Below are 17,452 nucleotides of genomic sequence, written 5' to 3'. Positions count from 1 at the left end.
TGGCTTGGCTTTGGGGAGGGAGAAGTCATAAGTTTAGTGGAAAGATAAGCAGAGTCAGGGCTGTGTGCAAATGATTATTGTGCTCTTACCTCTCCTTTCCTTTGTCAAATGCTCTTTTATTTGAAGACATCTGGAGATAACATTTTTCTTTCCAGTATGTTTGAATCTTTTGAAACCTGTTCAGCAAAGTACCAAGGGGGGCAGACACTGTGGAAAGAAACTCCAATTTATGGTGCCAGAATAGGGTGTGGCCTGTTGGAAGGCAGGTGACTCAGGTAAACCTTGATAAATGTTTCTGATTTATATTTGTTGGAAATGTTATGATTGTTCACATCTCAACAGGTGGAGTTCCTATGTTGTCCGAATTATAGACTGCTAATGGTAAGTGCAGTTTCATGTTGGTAGTGTGCCTAGCACAGTAAGGTGTGTGTGGTGCCAGTGGGCTTGTGTTTATATTGTGTAGATGTTCTGGAATTCCTACTCTAGAGAAGATGCGCATTAATAGACATTACCACTTAGTAATACGTACCCAGGATTGATAATTATATGGAAGCATGATTCAGGAAAGTAGATGACTTATTCATAAATATTTATTAAGCACTGTTATATGTAAGGCCATGTCCTAGTCCCAGTGAGGGATCCAAAAAGGAACAAAGGGAGCGTGGTGCCTGTACTCAAGGAACTTACAACGTGATAGAGAAGTATCCCAGCAAAAGGGATACTTACACCTATGTCAGTTACAAAAGAGCAGTAACTCAATCGTGGGAACACCACCTTCACTCGCAGAAAAGTTTTTCTAAATTGCCTAAAATTGTATTCTGTACCTCCATCTCTCAGCCTTTCGCAGCGGCAGGAAAGGCTCAAGACCCATTCCATCTCTAGTGGAACCAACAGATTGTGTTTCACTTGCATATGCCTGGGATCAAGCTGAGGTGGAATTTGGGTTCCCCTACCTATATTCCTAATTTTAAACGGTCTATTTGGATGTATATTAATTTAATCAACTTTGTTCTGAAGGTCCTGCCCTCCATGTTAGACCAAGGCTACTTGTCTCCATACATTTTATCTTTTTTTCAGCTGGAACCTGCAAGTCAAAATAAATAATCATGTTCTGATTAATGTGTCTTTTATATGAAATAACATTGCTTTTATGAAGATCCATACAAAAAGGTTTTTTTCCTAGGTCTTATTATCTCAGTACCAAGGAAAGTTCTGATCCTAAGCAAAAAATAAAAAAATTTTTTATCTTACAAACACTGATTTTTATAATTTAACTGTTTTTTCTCTTTGTTCTGGCTGCTGGAAAGCTCAACAAAACTTACAGCCCACCTCAACCAACTAAACCTATATTTATTCAATTTTTTCTTATTTTTTGGAAATGATGTCAATTCCTATTTTTGAAAAGTAGAGTAAATAGACATTTTAGTCTGTAACAGCTTATCCAAGGCATTTTGGAAATTGGGCTTGTATTTCCTGCCTAGTCTTGCTTTGTTACTCCCACAAATACCTCCAGTTCTTACCAGTGATGTTATTACGCATTCAACCTTACTCATTCCTCTAGAAAAAAACCATGGCTTTTTTAAAGAGGAAAACTTCACACATATGCTTAAACAGCTCAGGGCAGCCTGCTATGGTCGTTAAACATTAGACCAGAAGCCAAAAGAGACAAGTTTTAGTGTCATCACTACCACTTAATGAATGTCGTTTGACAAATATCATAGCCTCTCTCTGGGCCTTAGTTCCTTATGTGAAGAGAAGTTGAATTTGATTGCCAGGTTGCTCTGGCTCTAATGTTTCATGAGCCTATTGACCATGGTATAGATGAGGAAGAGGTTATAAGACCAGGCTACCGGCCTGGCTCACCACTGCATGCAGCATCCAGGCCATACAGAATCCATTTCATGCTTTAGGAAAGGGATGCCGTGACAGCAAAGTCAGCCCAGGAGCTTGCTCAGTAAGGAGAAAGGCTAAGGCCCTCATGTTCAACAGCACCCAGCCCCCCAGGTACCTCCATAGCCAATGGCGGGTAGCTGAAGTGAAGAAAGCCTATGTTGTGAGGTCTGACACCCAGTGACAGACAAGACTCACCTATGAGGGAGTTGGGGAAGCCCCAGATGAAAGGAGTGTCTGAGTAACTTATGTAACTATAAGCCTTTGCATCTGTCTGAATGCATTCCAAGACCAAGTATGAACGTATGTCTATTCATTGTTCTCTATCGATTTTCACTTAGATGTCTTCTTGAAAACTTGTATGTGAAATAAATGTCTAAAATAAATGGCTCCCATTGGTTTCTGCCTTAATTTGAAGGGTGTTTTTCTATTAACAGAAAAGAAAACTTATCCAAGAAGTTAATGAAAGCCAATCACAGTAGCTAATAAAAAAGAATTCCAGCTCATTCCAGTTCCCTGCTATCCCCCACAAGAGGTAAGGATCTTTTGTGAGTGCACAGCTGTTCCTGGACAGCAGTTTTCTGTAGTTGTCCCTGCCATTGTCCCCAATGACAGTTGGCTCTAATGCTAGGGTAGACTTAGCCTTGGCTGCACATGCTGCATGTGATTCTGAAGAGGCACCTACAGCCTGCGTGAAAGTAGCCACAACGGTTTCCCCAAAGACACAGCTGTTAGGGAAGACAAAATTGACTTTTAGGGTTTCTGGCTGGAGCTGAAGGTTAAACTAACAAAACAGATTAACGGGAAAGTATACAGATTTTTATATGTACACGAGAGTCTCCACAAGAAATGAAGACCCAAAGAAGTAGCAAAACCCAAGTACTTACATACCAGATTGAGCAAAGAGAAGTAATTGTGGAAAAGCAACTAAAATGTGTGGGAAGACCAAAGGAAAATAAAAGTTAGTTTATCAAGGTCTATACAGAATTCTCTCAGCCTCAACTCCCCATCTCTGTTGATAAGAATGTTTCTTTCCTCCTGGTGTAGGGAGGGTATCTTTCACATGGGAGTTTCATCTCCTGCATTCAAGAAGAAAAAGGGAGTCAAGTGTCCCTTTTGCACCTGCATTTGCTTTTCAACTGTGTTTAGCTCAAAATAGTCTTTATGCCAAAGGGGTACATTCTGGGGTCATACATTCCACCATCCTTCACAGTGTTGCTTTTAATTTGCTATTTTGGCTTCCATTTAACCGTTCTTACCGTAACAATTCCAACTCCATCTGTCATAGAGTCAATGCAGAGATTTTGTCACTTGCTAAGGATGTTTCCAACTATGCTCTCATGAACTATGGGAAGAACTACAGCATGGGTTCAGAGAGCCAGTTAACCTAAACATGAGGTAGATTCCAAAGTGTCATGTGGACTTTGTAAGCTTTTACTACATGCAGCAGGTTGCAATAGTACCCAAGGACCTCAAGAATTGTAACTCCTCAGTCAGTATCTACAGAGCATGGGTATCTAGATGAGTCCCTGTAAGTTTTCTATATTTTCCTTGAGTAGCCACAAAACCTTTTTAGTGAAAGTCAAGATAAAGGTTCATAATATTCACATGCAGTGTTACATCAGGGTTCTTCCACAAGGTTATCAGAACTCCCTTTCTTCACAGAGATTTATGTCTGTGAACTGACTCAGGTATTAGATGAGAGACTTTAAATCTCTGAAGTAAAAAAAAATCCCTGAAGATTAAAAATTTTCAACTTCTATAAATCAGTTGAGGCAATGAGACTTTAAGGGAGAATACATGCTTTGTGTTTCAAGCCTTAAAAGGAACATAGCTAATCACAGCAGCCCCCCAAACTCCAACAATGGCTTTAGCTTCCAAGACAGGCAAATGCCTAAACCCACTCTGAGGCATTAGGACTCTGGAGAAAAATGATGGTGGGGGTGGGGGGTGGGGGGGGTTGGGGGGTGGTATATGCCGTCTCTGAGAACCATTCCCAACAGCAGCTCCATATGGCACAGAAGAGAATGGCAGCAGCTGGAGAAAAACGCTAACACGCCTCTTACTGACATGAGAGTAGAAGATTGGCACACTTCCCTTTCGGCTCTTTTAAACCCCCAGGGTTCTTGGACAATACGGTGAGGGAGAGACGTAAGGATGTGACACTATGCTTCCTCACAACATGGCATGTGAGAGCTCAAGAAAATTACAGCGAAAGGAAATGAATCAGTACTTGTACCCCCCGGGGTCTGGAGTAGTAAGGACACACCTAGTACAGTACAAAGGACACTAGAGTGTACCCAAAATCCTGGATTGTATCATAATTGAGCTCTGCCACTAGACAAGTGTGTGATTATAGTCAGAAGTTAAATAGCTTCTTTAACCACTACAACAAAAAGGTGACAGTTCTAAGATTTAAACTTGGATCTTTCTCAGAATCCAAACTGGTAGCCACTGTATTTTGCTACTGTAATAGAGTTTCTAGTTCTGACATCCTAAAATTCTGTGACCTGTTACTGAGAAAAAGGGAGGTGGAGTGGAGGTGAATTTAGGTAATCTGGGTCAGTTTTGGATTCTGCTCTGTAGGGTCAGAATGAATTTAGGAGTCATTGGGATCAGCCTATGCCATTCTTTCAGTCAGTGAGGACTTGTCCTGAGTCCCTTCTATACAGCACACTCTAAATCACAGAATGTGCAGTTAGTATCCATGAATTAGTATCGATCTTGCTCTTAAGAGTTTGTAGACTAGAAGTCCAGGACTTCAAATCCAATTGCAAGTTAGAACTGAGAAAATTAATTATGTCTTTCTGTCCCCTTTGTAATGGGGAACTAACAGGCAATTAGGAGACAAGGCAGAAGACACAATATTGTTCCTCATTCAGAAACAGACAAGTGTGATGACCAAGATCATGGACCATGCAGCCAAACTTACCTGATCTTAAACGTAGGTGCAACCAGGGCACTGCCTGTGTGACTTTGGATAACTCCAGCCCTTGGAACCTCCATTAGCTCCTCTGGGAAATGAGAAGAATAAGAGTAGCTACCTGTACTCATTCCCTAGGGCTGCTGGAACAAAGTGCCACAAACTCGGAGGCTTAAAATGATAGGAATGTATGCTCACACAGTTTGGGAGACCAGAACTCCAAAATCAAGGTGTCAGCAGGGCCATTCTCCCTCCGAAGGCTCCAGAGGAGAATCCGTCCTTGCCTCTCCCCCAGCTCCTGGTGACTTCTGGTGCTGGCTCATGACAGTATAACTGCAATGTCTGCCTCCATCTTCATGTGGCCTTCTCGTCTGTGCCTCTGCATGTCCTTTTCTGTCTCTTACAAGGAAGGCCACCTAATGCAGTATGATCTCCTCTTGACCCTTAACTTACTTAGGTCTACAAAGACTCTACTTCCAAATAAGGTCAAATCCTGAGGTTCATGATGGATGTGAATTTTGGGAGGACACTATTCAACCTAGTACACTACCTGCTAGGATTGGTGTGGAAGTAAATGCCACAGTGTGTGGAAAGGGTTCAGCACAGCGCCTACCACAGAGCCACACTCAATGAATGTTAGGTGTATACGGGTCTGTATATGGGTATGTATAAATAAATATGTATATATAACTTTTGTTGTTTACTACATTTTTCCAGCATGAGACTACACAGTGGACAACTACTTTATATTTCATGCACTTTACGTTGATGGGAAATATTCTTAGAACAATGAGCATATGTTTCTAATGAGAGGAAAAGTCCATTTACAAATCTGCCAGATTCTTCTCCCCTTGTATGTCCTTGAGCTACATCATTTTCCTCCCTCTACAAACCAGGGTTTATGCAAAATTGCCGCTGCCAAGGTGGCTCTGGGAATTTTCTAGGTGTAATTGCTTATTTTGACCAAAATAATCTGTCTTAGCATAAGTCCTATCTCAGCTACTGGCTGAAATGGTTCCCAGTTGTTTCCGTTTGAGAGGCCCGAAGATCCTCATGAGAATAGTGGACTGAGAAAATGCACAAGTGCTACACCTGTGTAGACACAGCTTTGTGTCACTTCCAGTGGCACCACCTGCCCAGGTTCAGTGGAGCCCCGGCCCCAAAACTGCCCGACCACCCCTAGTTGGGTTCAATGTATGAAAATCCACCTCTTGTTGGGCACCAGCTCCGTGCCTTGCAAGCTACTAGGACATTTACACTCCGACTGCAGCTGGTCGATCAATCAATAGAGAGATGGATTGGGAGTTACCACGCACGAGATCCAGAACACAGGTGGGAAGAAGCCAGGCATCAAGGGTGTAAACGTGCGGTCCCCTGTGTGCGACGTCCAGGACCAGACAAAACTCACTCGTGGTGACAGATACCAGAACCGGGCTTGCTGGGGCGGGAGGGCGGAGGTGGAATGGCAAAGGGCACCAGGACGTTTTCTGGGTAATGGAAATACTCAGTATCTCCCCGAGGGTAGAGCTTATGCCCAGGTGTAGACAGACATTCGTCATAACGCCCTGATTTGGCTCTTTAGAAGCACAGATGGATGCGTCTCACTATGGAAGTTTTGCCTCCATTAAAAAGTAACTGTGGCGTGAACGTCGCCGGCTGCAGAACACGCGCGTGCTCTGCGGTCCCGCTGTAAGACATGGAATGAACGTGCGTGTCGCTTAACACGCGCGCACACGCTCGGGGAGAGGCGCTTGGGGGCCGCCCTCTGGGGGCGGGTCCGGCCGGCCAGCGTCCGGGTGGCGGGAGGGGCCGTGGCGCTGCGGGGACTCACTGAGGCGGAGGGAGAAGGGCCACCGCCAGGGCGGGCAGCGTTTCCAGGCAGCGCCCTGCCCTGGGGGGCTCTGAGCCCCGTTGCCTGGAAACGCCCCATTGTGAGCCTGGCTGTCCCTTGTTGTAGCAACCGAGTCTCCCTAGGTCCTCAGACTGGACTCGGATCCGACTGCGAGGGACGCTTTTATCGGAGCGGAACAGGACCCAAAGCGATGTCGTCCTGGTTGCGTGGCCTTGGTTTGGGCTTAGGCCACTTCCTGGGGCAGGTGGGCGGCCATGCGGTTACCGTCATGGACGTTGAACTTAAGGCACCTATGCGACAAAATGAGGAGGGGGCACTTTCTAGAGTCAGAAATGACTCAACACCGCCTCTTAATCAAGAGTCTAACAGTAATTTTAAGGATGAGTTAGTTACTTAAAGAAAGGGAAGCTGAAGTGAGAAACTTAAAGCAAAGTCTTTCAGAAATGAAACAGCTCCATGAAAATTTAAACAATTGTTGTGAATCTCAAAATGGAAAATAAAAAGTTGGTCTCAGCTTGTGAAGATGGAAGACACATACACCCCCAGGTCTTTTCAGCCAATCCTGAAGAAATGAAGAATTTGGAAAACACAACAAAACAAAGATCAGTGAAAAGGATAAAAGAACAAGAACTGGACGTGAAAATTTTGGATGAAAAGAATATATCTTTAACTAAAAATATGAAGGAGCTGTCTAGTGCTGAGATTTTCCAGCAGAAAGATTTGGAGACACAGGGTCCTCACCCTAGAACACCTGCAGCTTCCTACACTTACTATGTTGCTTACCTTCAGCAGCAACTCCAAGCACGTGCTTTGGAAAAAGAGCAAATATTAGCTGTTTGGAATGCGAAGGCTAATGAAAACAGCTATCTCAAAAGAAAGTATCACCAAAGGATGGACATCATTGTGTGTGTGCTTTCCAAAGAAGCAGCCATCAGCAAGCCACAAGATGAAAATAAAAAGTTGTCCATTAGCTTTGGAAGTAGCAGATATGATGAGATGTTTAGAGACACCGTTCAGCATTTATCATATCTCATTAGAGAAAAAGACCTTGACATAGGTGCATTAAGTCAGAAGTGTCAGATTTTAGTCACCATTTCGCAAACATCCAGCACTGGTAATGACATAAGAGATATTGATAGTAACAGGTTTGAGGAACTTCTAGGGGAACGTGAGAAATTAAAACACCAACTTAAGAGCATGGAAGAGAGGCAGGCTCTGTAATAACAAGAAGGTGGGGTGACCCTTTGTTTCCACAGGATACTATGATTGTCTTGATTGAATAATTTCACAGGCTGGCAGAGAACTGAACCCCATTACTTGGAAATAAACTATGCCTTGTCCCTGGCCTACAGAGGATTGTTTAGCTAGGGGATCCTATCTGTGGGAGCAGAGAGGGAAGGAACTTGCAGGTTAAGCATTTGAGATCCTCTTGAACTTACCAGAGGTCAAAGCAACACCTAATAGTGAATCATAATTTCAAGGCTTAAACTATTAAAAAGTAATTATTCCTAGGACTAATAATTGACTTCAGCAAAGTCACAAGATACAAAATAAATATTCAGAACTCAATTGTATTTCTCTATAATGATGATGAACATGTGGACACCAAAATCAAAAATACATTCACAATCACTAATCACAATGAATTACGTAGGTCTAAATCTAACTGAACATGTACAGCATTTGTATGCTGAAAATGACATGATGCTGATTGAAGAAATCAAAGATCTAAAGAAATGGAGAGATATATCACGATCATCGATTCGAAGACTAAACATAGTAAAGATATCAATTCTCCCTGAACTGACATAGAAATTTAATGCAATCCTATCAAAATCCCAGCAACATTTTTGTAAGTATAGAGAAAACTTTTATGAAATTTATTATGAAGTATACATAGAATACCTAAAACAACTTTAAAAAAGAAGAATAAATGGGAGAATCATTCTGTCCAGTTTCAAAACTTATTATTACTATATGGCTATAGTAATCAAGAATGTGTTGCGGGGAGTTAGCTCCGCTCCCCACAAAGGGGTTTTATCTCTTTCTTCGGATCAGGTCTCTAAGTTGACCACGCCAGTTTGCAGGGAGTTAGCTACGCTCCCAGCAAGGAGGTTTTTTCTTCCGATCAGGTCTCTCAGGCAGGGGTCATCGCAAAGGATGAAAAAATAGTAGGAAACAGAAATAATAATACACAGAGCCAAAGATATAGTTTATAAAGTAAAGGTTTATGAAAATAGATAAAAGCAGGGTATCCGGATGGGGATATTTCCTCCCGCTAGAAATATCTCCAAAACTTAATATCCACATCGGTATTATGTAGGGTAGGTACAGGCTCCCGTTGCCAAGGACAACGGGATTCGCATACTAACAGGCAGTTTGCTTTAGGGTCAAAGTCTTCTAAAAGGCTACTACAGATCCTTTAACTATAACTAGGGGAACAATGAGTTGTAAAATCTTCTTGGGGCAAACTTCTAAGTTTTCTGATAAGGCTATTACTTTAGCAAAAAACAGAGACATCTTGACTCAGGTGATTGTGTTCTTGGAGACAGAGATGATTTCATAAGTCAACATGAGCTGTGCTTTGTGTTAACTACTTTAACCGCATGGCTCCTTCTGGGCCAGGCTTGGGCATTAGCATATCTCTCTGATCAGCTCTCATCTCCAGGGGTCCTTGCCAGCTCCGGCAACCCATGGCTCTAGGAAGAGGCCTGTCTTGTCTTTCAAAACAGGTGAGAACCATAGGCCTAGTTTATAGCTGTCTCTTTGAAGTGCAGCTATTACTGACCAAGGAGACGCCCTCCTGAGACGAGGCAGCTTTTGAACCAACACATTTCTTTTATCTTTAAGGCAAAGCCTTATGCGACTTCTGAAATCAAATCTTGTCTCCAGAAATACAGGGGGCATTGCTATAACTCAGTATTCTTAGGCTCAACAATGTGTAATATTTATCAAGGGATAAACATATAGATCAAAAGGACAGAACAGAAAACCCAAAAATAGTCCCCTACAAGTATATGCAACTGATTTTTGACAAAGGTGCAAAAGCAATTCAGGGGAGGAAAGATAGCCTTTTCAACATGCTATAGCTACTTACAGCTTGTGAGAAAATTACAGCCACAAAACTTGGAAAACAGGACCAGCACAGTAGGCAGATAGTGATTTGACTGAGTTTCTCTCAGGTCGTGATGGGTGAGGAAAGAGAGTTTGCATCCAGCTTCCAGTGAGAGTCGCATAGGCCTTTCATCTTCCTAAATTGAACAACCCGGATCTGAAAGCATTATGTGGCTGATTCTTATTTATCTCCATCACAAGCGCTGGTGACTTTCCCAATCAGCTCCCACACTTCAAACTCGGGTCACCCCAGACCCCATTAACCTTTCCCAAGAGCATCATTCTCAGGCTAGGAAGAGATAGCAAGATGGCTGTCAGTAGCTTCAAAGGCACATCCTCCCAGGTTCCAGTCTGGCAGAACAGAGAGCTCTTCTAATAAACTCAGCAGCTTCCATTCAACTCCTGGGATTCATTCTGATTGGATCAACCTGGTGAGCACTTCCCCCAATACCCACCACACCCCCAAGGATGGCTTGGTGACTTTGAGTGCCAACTGGCCAGGCCTTGGTGAGTTTTCACACCACAGTCAGGCATGAGCCTCACTTGATCCCCATGTACTGAAAGATCAGTTTAGTTCTTCATAAGAAACTGTAGCCATTTGGTGTAGAAGAAAGGAATACTGGATAGCCAAAGCAACAAATGGCCACTCTAGCCTCTGGAGGACAGAGTGCATGGTGAATTCCCAGGGTTTTGTACCAAATATTCATTTTCACAGGGATTTTATACTTCATGTGCCTCTTCTCTTGACTTTTCCAGAGGATGCAGGGTTGGTGGTGGTGACCCCTCTCCTGCTAGGACATTGCTTCCAGACTACCCCAGCGTTGTCTCATATTAAAGGCACCATTCAGCCTAAGATGGCTGAGTTTATCATCGCCAGGCTCCACTCCTGTGCCATAACCCTCCAGACCCTCAACTGGGAGCTTAAATGGAATGAGCTGGCCCTGCAGGACAGTCGCAGGAAGACTTTAGGGTGGCCCTGAGTGAAAATCTGACCAAATTTATCTGACTCTACAATTTTTCTGAATCAGGCTCATGAAGAAGACAGATGTCATTTTCTCCTCAAAGAACAGAGGTGTGTCAATGCATTTGCCTCCACCTTCTGCCAGTTCCCATCAGCCTCACTGTCCATATCTATGGGACTGACACCTTATACTACTTGCTGTGGACACTTCTTACTTACTAACACTCATGGAATGTGTACACTTCCAAGTTCGGAGACTGTGCTTGTTCCATTATTTACATTGCCCTCTTGGCAGACAACCATTCCAGAAAATGGTGTATTTTACCCCACTACCACTCCCCTTGGCAAAACTCTCTAACCTCAGGTGTTCCCCACTGTCATGTCTACCTTGGGTATCAATGAGCTCTTGTGCCTCCACTGAACGCTAACCAACCATTTGATATCTGATCTTACCCCAAGGTGTGTGTCCTGGGTTTTGTTGTTCATTTTGCTTTTTTTGATTGTTTAAATAGGAGTTACTCAAAGTTTTTAAAGTTAAGTATATTCATCCCTCTTCCCAACACCTGAGAGATAAAGAAATAGAATACACAAACACACTTATTTTTAATTTAGAAAAATATTTTATAATAAATCCAGTACAAAACATATATAATGAACATCTTGTATATGCCTAAGAATGTAACAAAAACATGTGAGACATTGAAGAGGTGTCTATGTACAGCTTCCCTAGTCTGTTTCCCTGCTCCCTTGAAGTCAACAATGTCCTGATGCCTTTTTTTAATTTTCTCACTCCTTTCGTTCTCTATACAGTTTTCCCCCACGTTGTATGTTTCTTTAAACATTAGTTTTACGTGGTTGGAACTTTACAAAAACGCTGGACATTATGTTTCTGAAATTCAGCCATCGGTGGTTCTACCTGATAGCTCTAGTTCATTTTCACTGCTACATAGTCTTTGATTGTGTCTGTTTTCCACACACTAATTACCTTCACAACATTTCAAAGGCAAGTATGTGTGCAAAGCCCTCAGCACAGTCCCTGGGGCAGAGTCAGCACTCAAAAACAACTTTTGTTAAATTCTTGAATGACATTGAGCCCCAACTAAATATAACAATTTATGCTTGTTTACTCTGGCTGGATTCTCTGCTCTTGGGCCCAGTGTTGCCAACCCAGCCAGCTCTTCAGCCCCAAGTCAATTCCAGTAATGGCATTTCACCTGGGTGAAAAAGTAGAGCCTAATGGTCAACTTCCCAGAGGGCATTGCGATGCTCTCTGAGGCAATCTGGCGCGAGTTGGGTCAGTGAACGTCTCGGTTGTGTGGGCGGCGGGGAAATTGCCCAATGAGCGTCACGGCAGAGGCGCCAAAAAGCGCAAAGGCTGCTGGGGCGGCCGTTAGGTGTGGCGTCACTGAGCTGCGCCGGCGCAGCCGGGTGGAGCCGAGGCCCAGTCTCCTGCCTTCTCCCTTCTCCCTGAGGCTCGCTGCTGCCCCCACCACCCGTGGACCCTGCTCCGCGTCCCCAGTGGGCACGGCACCCCGCAACCTCCACATCCATGGCCTCCTTCACCCCCTGGTCTTCCGCCTCGAGTTGCAACACAGACCACGAGGGCGTGCGCGGCACCTGCGAAGATGCTTCTCTGTGCTTGAGGTGCGTGCGGGGTGCGGGGTTGGGGCCCAGGTGGGAGGGGGGCCTGTGTGTGAAGAATACGCCTGGTCACCCCAAGGGACGCGGTACCAGACTCGAGGGGTCCTCGCTTCGCACCCGTGCAGTGCACAGAGCAGGGGAGAATTGAAGTGTCACAATTATTGGAGAGACAATTCTTTTCAGCGTTACAGTAGGGTTAGGTTGATTTAATATTTATTGGTAATATTTTTGCAAGCTTAAAAAAACAAATTGGTTGTAAAATAGTTCAGAGACAAAGAAAAGTACAGAGAAATTGTGTAACTAGAGCATGTCTTTCCTTGACTTTCTATTGGATAGTTTTTATAATTTTCGATCTTCTCCGCCTCTGTTTCCCGTGCTCTGTGGGTGTACAAACATCTCAACGCAGCAGGGGAAACTGGGTTTGGAACAGCGGAGAATATAATAAATAGCAGTAGTCCCCCAGCGTGAACTGCACATCATCATAGCTCGTCTGGCTTTTTTTTTTTTTTTAATATATTCAGGATCTCCTCTAGACTCATGAATCAGAATCTTCTGGGATAAGTCCTGGGTAATAAACATCACAGGTGTTTGACATCAGGGATGCATTTCATAAAAGCTTTTTTGTACTGGGTTTTCCCTCCTCTGAAAAAATATGCAAGGAGATTGTGAGAAGAGAAAGTGAAATGTTAAATGTCTTTCACGTTCTGTGGTATTGTGATATGCATCTTCCCTGTAATGTGTTAAACCCTTAAATCTTGTCCCAAAGTCACGATATTAAATAGGGATCCCTTGCGTGAATCATGGACAAATTACTCTCCTCTTTCTTTCTCAGTCTCTTCATCTTAAAAATGGGGATAATAAGGGTAACCTACATTTCTGGTCTGAGAGCTAAATTAGATAATTGACTCAAAGCAATTAGTTTCTGGCACAAAGTGAAGGCCTTAATAAATTATTACTGCTAGTTTTTATTTCCTTCCAGTCTGAGTGTTATTTGGTTGAAGTTGCTGAATATGTAGTAGCTATGGGTCGGGCTGTTCCCTGAGTAAGTTACAGCAATAAAATCCCTAAAATAACCCTTTTTAAAGAGCCAATTAACCTCCTAGGGCACCTACAATTCTGTTACTTCTGTTTGAGTTTGCTTTCTCCTTTGGTTCAGTCCTTCTGGGGATAATGAGGATGGTATCTATCTCAGAGGGTTGTTGTGAAGATTAAATGTGGAGTGTATTCCGACAGTGCTTGGCATACAGTAGGTGCTCGATATCAGTGGTTACTGTCATCATCACCACCCCCATTGTCATCATGATCATCATCATGGGCTTTTGCTATGAGTTAGAATTCTTCTGATTGGATGTATTAGGTTTCTGCTTACTAATTCCATTTGATTCAACAGATATTGATTGAGCACATATTGCGGTAGCTAACTCTCCCACTCCCTCGTCTTGTCCCCATTATGCTATGCCGGTAAGTCAATTTTCCATTATTTTGTTCACCTGTGACCCAACCTTCCTACAAAAGACTCACTTTGTCCTCTGAAATCATCACTCCTTAATCCACAGCTGCTTCTGTTTCCTCAGCCTGTCCTTAGCCATTCCCTCCCTTTCTTTGCCTTAACCCTGACCTTTCCCTAGGGATATCCTTTTTTTGAAGCCCTTTGAAGTGGTTCCTCTGTTTTCTCATAGCCTGCATGTCCCAGGATCAGGGTGTTTGACGTTTGCATCCTGTTTCTTTGAGATCCATCATAGCCAATTGGATCACTCTTCATTGCTGTTGTCTACCTTCTCCTGGTTATTCACTGAGACTTGGTGCCTGACCCACGGTCTTCCTCTTTACCTCAATTCTTAACATCCTAGGTAACCTCAGTGTCAATGTGGAGGAGGAAGCCTACAGAGAGGCACTCACTTTCTTGAATGTCTTGTCTGTAGTGATTAACTCTTATCATCTGATTGTGTCACTTGTTCCATCATGATACCCTGGATTTCCATTCTGATGTTGCACTGCCTCATGGATGAGCAGTGCAACACCATCCAACCCTGATCCATCTGTCCAGGTTGTATTATTCTGGATGGAGCTAGAGCCCATTCTTTGAAGTGAAGTATCCCAAGAAGGGAAAAACAAGCACCACATATACTCACCATCAAATTTGTACTACCTGATCAACACTTATGTGCACATATAGTAGTAACATTCATTGGGTGTAGGGCAGGTGTGAGTGGCTAGGAGGGGATGGGTATATTCATACCTAATGGATGTGGTGCAGATTGTCTGGGGGATGGACATGCTTGTAGCTCTGACACGGGTGGGGCAAAGGCAATATATGTAACCTAAACATTTTTACCCTTGTAATATTCTGAAATGAAAAAGAAAGTAGCAGTATTAAAACTTACAGTGTGGCCGGGCGAGGTGGCTCACGCCTGTAATCCTAGCACTCTGGGAGGTCGAGGTGGGAGGATCGTTCAAGGTCAGGAGTTCGAGACCAGCCTGAGCAAGAGCGAGACCTCGTCTCTACTAAAAATAGAAAGAAATGATTTGGACAGCTAAAAATATATATAGAAAAAAAATTAGCCAGGCATGGTGGTGCATACCTGTAGTCCCAGCTACTCAGGAGGCTGAGGCAGGAGGATCGCTTAAGCCCAGGAGTTTGAGGTTGCTGTGAGCTAGGCTGACACCATGGCACTCTAGCCCGGGCAACAGAGCAAGACTCTGTCTCAAGTTTTTTTTTTCTTTTTAACAGTGTGAGTGTCCGCGACTAGGAAGAAAATCTCAGAGAGCTTGGTGGAGCTCTCTTGAGAAATGCCACATCCCTGATGCCCATGATGGCACAACAGTCAATATTGTGTGGAAATTCACAAACATGCTGAACGTGAAGACTTAGCCAATGTATTCCACTTGTGTTTTCCTTTTTTAAAAATTCTTTTTTATTTTTATGTATTTTTTTAGAGTCTCATTCTCTTGCTCAGGCTCAGATGCAGTGGTACTATTAATATGATAGCTCACTGCAGCCTTGAATTCCTGGGCTCAAGCGATCCTCCCGCCTTAGCCTCCCTGGGTAGCTAGGACTACAAGCATGCATCATCATGCCTGGCTAATTTTTAAAAAAATATTTTGTGACGATGGAGTCTTTCTATGTCTTTTCCTTTTAGTGCATGTACCAGACAGAGATATGATCTTTTTAAAATAAATCCAAAGGAACTTTTTCAATAACTGCAAAATTAAAATTGTAGGTGATAAGAAAAAGTTAATTTAATTGGTAGTGTTTTTTCTTTCTTGGTGGTACATCTTAAAATTGATGCCATCTTATCATTGATGAAATATGTCATATGGTTAGTGTAGAAAAATTAGAAAATATTGGTAAATAAAAAATTAAATGCCAGAAATCTGAGAGATATTTATTTTTAACATTTTAGTATCCCCTGGTAACTTTCTGTATAATAAGGACACACAAATACGTGGCTAGGTATGCTGCATATGTTTTTGCTATGTCTAATTCCTCTAGTTTATATTTTAAATGACTGGTTAGTATTTTATGGTATGGATACACTGTAATTTGTTGAGTTAATCTGTAACTGATGGCCTTAAATCCTGAAACTTGATGCTCATCTCCCTTCAGAACTCCCCTCAGTAGTGCCCAACAGTGCCCTCTTCCTTACTCTTCCCATCAGTGTACCATCAGTCTTTTTATCTTGGCCACTCTGATAGACCAAACAGAGAGATTCTTTCTCCTTGGGGGCATGGAAACCTCTTGCAGTCTTCTGGCTTTGAGGAATGGAAAAAGACCAATATTAGAAGCAGTAGGAAGTTGGAATTGGTGGGAATTAGTGATTGGGTATATTTGTGTCATGTCTCATGGCATCTCACCACCTCTTTGTCCTCCTGTACAACACTGAACGTGGACCTTGTGCACTTGAGGTCAGTCTCAGACACCTGCCAGGCCCCGAGTGCCTGGGGCTGCTTCTCCCTCCACTCCCCTCTCCAGGTTGTCCTGGTCCAGCCCTCGGGCCCCCTTTGTGCTGCTGGAGGGCTCATGTCTGTGCCCACCCAGGACATTTCTCTCTGCTGCTCCACCTATCTGGAAAGCCTTTTGGACAGCTGACTTTTTCCCATTCTGCAGGGCTCAGCGTGGCCATCCCCTCTAAGAAGACACCTTCCCCTTTTCACCCTCATCCTCTGTATTAGTCATACCCTTCATTCCTCATCATCTTTTGTCTTTGTCTCAATCCTTCCTCCTCTTGTTCACCACTGTATCCCCAGTGCCTGGCACTTAGCAGACATTCATATGTTGCTTGAAAAAAATCAGTAGTATCAAATAGTGTTGGATAATCCATACTTGAGAGGAATAGAAACTCTCCTTGTTATCCAAGAGGGCAGTAGTAAGTCCAACAATGTTTTGCCTCCAGAAGGAGGCGAACTGATCAGCCTTCAACAGAGTTGCTTAGCAGTAGAGTGAGTGTCTTCCTCGGAGGGGTAGTCAGACAGTGATCTGATGTCATTGAAATTATTCTTGCACTGGGTGTTGGGGTTGGCTAGATGATTTCTAAGGCCCCTTCCAATCCTTAAAACTGTGGGATGAATGTTCTCATCTGTGGGTTACCAGTCCGTCATTCTTGTTTCAACTGTAGATCTGAATTTTACCACTAGATGGCAATAGATGATTCTTTTAGATCAGTGTTCCAGAACTGCCACCTACAGAGATACTTACTACATTGCACTTACATCCTCAAAGCACATTTGAAACAAAAGTTTCATGAAAGTCTTAACCCATACTATGTACAATTCTTGCTCTTAGGTTGGTGCAAAAGTAATTATAGTTTTAACATTGTTGAAATTTGCCCTTTGATATTGGAATCCATTCTTAAGTAAATGTGATTAGGTTATACATAATTTTAATGCACAGTTCTCACTTTATTTTTTTTTTGCTAATGACTTATTGCTGTTTATTTTATGTTTAGACTATGGAAGTGATGTTAGACAAAAAGCAAATTCAAGCGATTTTCTCTTTTTGTTGTTTTTATTTTAATTTCAAAATATTAGAGGGGTACAAAACTTTTGGTTACATATAGCGCCCTTGCCCCAC

This window comes from Lemur catta, chromosome 2 (genome assembly GCF_020740605.2).
Source record: "Lemur catta isolate mLemCat1 chromosome 2, mLemCat1.pri, whole genome shotgun sequence".
Lineage (NCBI taxonomy): Eukaryota > Metazoa > Chordata > Mammalia > Primates > Lemuridae > Lemur > Lemur catta.
The sequence above is the reverse complement of the archived record's forward strand: the minus strand, read 5'-3'. Positions refer to the sequence as shown.